Below are 7,069 nucleotides of genomic sequence, written 5' to 3'. Positions count from 1 at the left end.
CTTCCAGCTGCCTGGCTGCCGGCCACCATCTTGGCTGACAGTTAATTTGCATAAGGATATGCTGATTAGCCAATGGGAAGGGTAGTGGTCGTACGCTAATTACCATGTTTCTCCTTTATTAGTGTAGATATATATATATATATATATATATATATGCATTAATATATGTAATATATGCATTCATATATACTTTAAAGCAATGAGATGATTCTATCTCGCCATTAAATTTAATGGCTACTTATTCATATGCTTTCCATCTAAAGATATTTCCAAAAAGTTAAGTGCATCTATGATATATCAGATTCAATAACCTTAGAGCCAGATGCCCATGTCCACTGCCAGAAATGATGCATTCTGCACATCTAACAGGCACAAAAGTAAATTAGAGACTGCTGCTAGGCTAAGAGGTAAGTGTGAGTCCCATACAAGTTTAAAGTCAGCTAATACAAAACAATTTGAAGCACAAAAACAATTTCATTGGATTATTTAAAAACCAAATCTAGGAGTTCGCATACATATTTTGCACAATCCCCTCTCCTTCCCACCACCCAAGATGCCAAAGAGAAAGAAGTCTAAGAGGAAGGAGATAGCTCAGGCCTCTACTGTCCTGAAGAAGCAGGAGGCCAAGAAGGTGTTCAATCCCCTATTTGATAAAAGGCCTCCCATGTTATCTGCCCTGCTGAACACCTGGGCCCAACACTGTAATCAACCACCCTGAATATCTGGGGACCCATGTAATCACCCACTCTGAACACTTTGGGCCTCCCCTATAACCTACCATGCTGAACACCTGACCCCACCCTGTAATCCACCACCCTGACCACCTAGGGCCCCCCTGTTCAACTTTGCTGAACACCTGGGGCGCCTCTGTAATCCACCAGACAGAACACCTGGACCTCCCCAGTAATCCACCAGGCAGAACACCTAGGACCACCCTGGAATCAACCACACTGAACACCTGGGAACCCCTGTAATCCACCACCCTATCAGGGGCCCTCCTGTAATCAACCTCACTGAACACCTGGGGCCCCTCTATAATCCATCATGCTAAACACTTGGGCCTCCCCTGTAATCTTACATGCTGAATATGTGGGGCCTCCCCTATATTCCACCACCCTGATCACCTGGGGCCTCCCATATAATCCTAGACATTAAATACCTGAGTCTCCCTTGTAATCCACCAAGCTGAACACCTAGGGCAGTGATGGCGAACCTATGACATGCGTGTCAGAGGTGACACGTGAACTCATTTTTTTGGTTGATTTTTCTTTGTTAAATGGCATTTAAATATATAAAATAAATATCAAAAATATAAGTCTTTGTTTTACTATGGTTGCAAATATCAAAAAATTTCTATATGTGACACGGCACCAGAGTTAAGTTAGGGTTTTTCAAAATGCTGACACGCCGAGCTCAAAAGGTTCGCCATCACTGACCTAGGGCCTCCCCTATAATCCAGTACACTTAACAGCCGGGACTTCCCCTGTAATCTACCACCCTAACCACTGGGGCCTACCTGTAATCAACCTCTCAAAATAACTGGGAATCCCTGTAATACACCACCCTGACCACCTGTAGCCCCCCTGTAATAAACCTCGCTGAACCCCTGGGAGCCTCTGTAATCCACCACCCTGACCGCCTGGAGCCCCCCTGTAATAAACCTCACTGAACACCTGGGTCTCCCCTGTAATCCACCACCCTGATCACCTGGGGCCTCTTCTATAATCCAACATGCTGAACACCTGGGGCCTCCACTGTAATCCACCACTTTTAACACCTGGACTTCCCCTGTACTCCACCACCCTGATTACCTGGGACCCCCCTGGAATCAACCATGCTGAACACCTGGGAACCCCTGTAATCCACCACCCTGACCATTGGGGGCCCGCCTGTAATCAACTTTGCAGAACACCTGGGGCCCCTCTGTAACCCACCATGCTGAACACCTTGGGCCGCCCCTATAATCGAATACCCTGATCACCTGGAGCCCCCTATAATCAACCCCCCTGAACATATGGGGCCCCTGGAATCCACAATCCTGACCAGTGGGCCCCCGCCTGTAATCTACCTCGCAGAACACCTGGGGCCCCTCTGTAATTCACCATGCTGAACACCTGGGACCTCCCCTCTAATCCACCACACTGAACAGCTGGGGCTCCCCAGTAATCCACCACCTTGAATACCAGGGACCACCCAGTAATCCACCACCTTAAACACCTGTGGCTTCCCCTGTAATCCTACACCCTGATCCCCTATGAGCCCACTTTAATCAACCACGCTGAACACCTGGGAATCCCTGTATTCCACAACCCCAATCAACCAGGGCTCCCCTATAATCAACCTCGCTAAACACCTGGGATCCCCTGTAATCCACCATACTGAACATTTGGTGCCTCCCCAGATATCCACCACCTTGAACACCTGGGACCTCTCCTGTAATCCATCACCCTGGTCATCTGGGCCCCCATGTAATCAACCTTGCTGAACACCTGTGGCCCCTCAGTAATCAATCATGCTGAACAACTGGGGCCTTCCCTCTAATACACCATGCTAAACACTTGAGGCCTCGCTAGTAATCCACCACCTTGAACACCTAGGACCACCCAGTAATCCACCACCTTGAACACCTAGGACCACCCAGTAATCCACCACCTTGAACTCAACACCCGGGAACCCCTGTAATACACCACCCTTACAACCTGGGGCCCCCTGTAATCAACCTTGCTGAACATCTGTGGCCCATCTGTAATCCACCAAGCTGAACACCTGGGTCCACCCTGTAATCAACGTGGCTAAAAATCTGGGGCCTCTTGGTAATCCATCAAGCTGAAAACCTAGGACCACCCTGTAATCAACCTCGCTGAACCCCTGGAAAGCCCTGTATCCAACACACTGACTACATGGGGGCCCCTCTAATCAACCTCGCTGATAACCTGTGGCCCCTTGGTAATCAATCATGCTGAACACATGCAAACCCCTGTAATCCATCACCCTGACCACCCAGGGCCCTCCTGTAATCAACCTCGCTGAACACCTGGGGCCCCTCTGTAATCCACCACACTGAACATTTGGTGCCTCCCCAGACAACCACCACCTTGAACACCTGGGACCTCTCCTGTAATCCATCACCCTGATCACCTGGGCACCCCTTGTAATCAACCTCGCTGAACACCTGGGAAACCCTATAATCCACCACACTGTCCACCTAGGGCCCTCCTATAATTAGCCTTGCTGAACACCTGGGGCCCCTCTGTAATTCACCACACTGAACATTTGGTGCCTCCCCAGTCATCCACCACCTTGAACACCTGGGACCACCCAATAATCCACCACCTTGAACACCTGGGGCTTCCACAGTAATCCACTACCCTCATTACCTGGCTCCCCCCTGTAATCAACCTCGCTGAACACCTGTGGCCCCTGAAATCCACAATCCTGTGGCTGCCCTGTAATCAACTTCACTGGAACTGGGATGCATCTGTAATCGACCATGCTGAACACCTGGGCCTCCCCTGTAATCCACCAGGCAGAACACCTGTTCCTCCCCTATAATCCACCATGCTGAACACCTGGGTCCACCCAGTAATCAACATTGCTGAACACCTGGGGCCTCTCAGTAATCCACCACTCTGGTCACCTGGGGATTCCTGTAATCAACCATGTTGAATACCTGGTAAGCCCTATGTTCACCACCCTGACCACTTGGGGCTCCTGTAATCAACCTCGCTGAACACCCAGGGCCCCTCACTAATCCATTGGGGTGAAAACCTGAGCCTTGCCTGTAATCCACCACACTGGACACATGGGGTCCCGTGTAATCAACTTCACTGAACATCTGGGGCCCCCCTGTAATCAACTTCACTGAACATCTGGGGCCCCCCTGTAATCAACTTCGCTGAACATCTGGGGCCCCTCTGTAATCCACTAAACTGAACACCTTGTGCCTCCCCAGTCATCCACCACCATGAACACCTGGGCCCTTTCCTATAATGCACCACCCTGGACACCTGTGGCTGCCCTGTAATCAACATCGCTGGACACCTGGGGCCCCTCTGTAATCCACCCCCCATATTCAACAGCTGTGGCCCTTTGTAATCAATCATGCTGAACACCTGGGAACCACTGTAATCCATTACCCTTTCAATCTGGGACCCTCCTGTAATAAACAGTGCTGAACACCTGGGGCCCCTCTGTAATCCATCTCGCTGAACACTTGGGCGTCACCTGTAATCCCCCAGGCAGGCAGAACATCTGGTCCTCCCCTGTAATCCACCATGATGAATGCCTGGTCCCAACAGGTAATCAACATTGCTGAACACCTGTGCCTCCCCTGTAATACACAATGCTAAACAAATGGGGCCTTCCCTATAATCCACCATGCTGATGGTCTGGGGCTTCCTTGGTAATCCACCACGCTGAATACCTACAGCCTCCACTGGCATCCACAACGATGCACACCTGGGAACCCCTGTAATCCACCACCCTTTCCACCCCGGGTCCTCCTGTAATCAACCTCACTAAACACCTGGGGGCCCTCTATAATCCACTATACTGAACACCTGGTGCCTTTCGAGGCATCCAACACCATGAACACCTGGGGCCTCCCTATAATCTACCACCTTGATCACCTGGGCTCCCTCTGTAGTCAACCTCGCTGACCACCTGTGGCCTCTCAGAAATCAATCATGCTGAATAACTGGGAACCCCTGTAATCCATCACCCTGACCACCTGTGGTCACTCTATAATCAATGTCGCTGGACACCTGGGGCTCCTCTGTAATCCACCAGGCTGAACACCTGTGCCTTGCCAGGCATCCACCACCATGAACACCTGGGGCCTCCGTATAATCCACCACCCAGACCATCTGGGCCCCCCTTGTAGTCAACCTTGCTGAACAGGTGTGGCCCCTGTAATCAATCATGCTGAACACCTGGGCATTCCCTGTAATCCACCACACTGATCATTTGGGGCTTCCCCAGTATCCATCACCTGGAACAGCTGGGGCCTCCCCTGCAATTCACCAGGCTGAAACCCTGGGGCCTCCCCTGTCATCATCCATGTTGAACACCTGGGAGCCCTTGTTATCCACCACCCTGACCACCTGGGGCTCTCCTGTAATCAACCTCGCTGAACACCCAGAGACCCTCACTAATCCACCATGCTAAACACCTGGGACTCCCCTCTAATCACCATGCTGAACACCTGGGACTCCCCTCTAATCACCATGCTAAACACCTGGGACTCCCCTGTAATCCACCACCCTGACCACCTGGAGTCCCCCTGTAATCAACCTAGATGAACACCTGGGGCCTCTCTGTAATCCACCATCCTGAACACCTGGGGCCTCCCCTGTAATCCACCAAACTGAACACCTGGGACATGTAATCCTCCACGCTGACCACCTTGAGCCTCCCTTATAATCCACCATGCTGAACAACTGGGGACCCCTGTAATCCACCACCCTGACCACCTGGGGCTCACCTATAATCACCATTGGAGAGGACATCCAGCCCAAAAGGGACCTCACTCCTTTGTTTAGGGCCCCCACCACATTAGGCTGCAACAGCAAAGGACTAGTCTCTATGAGCAGCTCAAAGTTCCTCCTGCCATTAGCCAGTTCACCCAGGCCTTGGACCACCAGCTGGCTACTTTCTGCTGAAGCAAATACAGACCTGAGACAAAGCAAGAGAAGAAGCAGAGGTAATGTTGGCCCAGGCTGAGAAAAAAGCTGCCAGCAAAAAGGATGTCTAACCAAGGGGCCACCTGTCCTTCGAGCAGGGGTGATCATGGTCACCACCCTGGTGGGGAGCAAGAAGGCCCAGCTGTTGGTGATAGCCCACGACGTGGACCCAGGGAGCTGGGGGTCTCCCTGCCAGCCCTTTGCCAGGAGATGAGGGTTCCAATCGCCAGGCTGGGGCATCTTGTCCACAAGAAGACCTGATCCACCGTTGCCTTCACACAGGTTAACTCGGAAGACAAGGGAGCTCTGGCTAAGCTGGTGGAGGCTATTCCGGACCAACTACAAGGACAGATACGATGAGATCCACCGCCACTGGGGAAGCAGCGTCCTGGGTCCAAAGTCGGTGGCTCACATTGCCAAGCTGGAAAAGGCCAAGGCTAAGGAACTGGCCACTAAGCTGGGCTCAGTGTGCACTGTTGAGTTTTCTGTACGTAAAAGTAATAAATATTCTCTTTCAGCCAATAAAATGAAACAAACAAAAAAACACCCCAAATCTATATCATGTAAGAAGCATTTGCTTATTTTCATCTGACTCTGAAAGGGTATCTCTAATAAAAATCATCTTTAATAAATGAATGTTTTGTTGTGACATACCTATGCATGTCTTGAATGTTCTGGAACTCAAATTTTACTCATATTCATGCTAAAATAATGCAATGAAACTTCATGGTTGATTCACAAAAAATAATTTATAATAAAACAAATTCACCAATATTTAGCAGGCACAATTTGGAAAAAAAAAACCTAAATATATTTTTGCCTTACCTTTAAGAGAAAAAAGTCTTCCATCATAGGAGTTATGACTCACAATGTTAATAATAATAAAGATTATTATTTTACTGACTTTGTTTTTAGTAGAAAAATGCCTCTGAGAAAATGTTTCCTCCCCTGGATCTTGACCTAATTGGACAATTTGATGTGAGCTCATATTTGTGGTCTGATAGGGCTTTCAAGGGAGCCAATTATGTGTTTTCCACCACAATATTGCAGCCGTACAGCTTTTTCTGGAACTTTTGTACCTTTTCTGCTGTAAATATTAAGTTAAGTTTGGCTCTTTGGGACAAAACATTTCTGCCGTGACTGTTATTGCTGCTGATAGTGGGAAGATTGCCAGCAGAATCTGTTTTAAAGAAATAGGAAGATATTTTTTCCTAGAACTGATTGCATTTTATTTCATAATGCACTAAACAAAGTTTAACTAACACTAGAGAATTGCAGGTAGCTTACTTTAGAAGAAATAGAAAAATCCTTTCTATCACAAATGAAAACTTCTAAACATCATTACTGTGAGTCTAAAAATAGAGATGCCGGCTGATAAGGGAAACCAA

The 7,069-nt window shown here is 49.0% G+C and overlaps 1 pseudogene; it reads left to right on the top strand.

Moving 5' to 3' along the window:
• Positions 1-553: 553 nt before the first annotated feature.
• LOC102263854 lies at positions 554-6,273 on the top strand (annotated as a pseudogene).
• The last annotated feature ends 796 nt before the right edge of the window (positions 6,274-7,069 follow it).

This window comes from Myotis brandtii, unplaced genomic scaffold (assembly GCF_000412655.1).
Source record: "Myotis brandtii unplaced genomic scaffold, ASM41265v1 scaffold53, whole genome shotgun sequence".
NCBI classification, from domain to species: Eukaryota; Metazoa; Chordata; class Mammalia; order Chiroptera; family Vespertilionidae; genus Myotis; species Myotis brandtii.
Note: the sequence above shows the minus strand (reverse complement) of the source record. Positions and strands in the feature narration are given on the sequence as shown.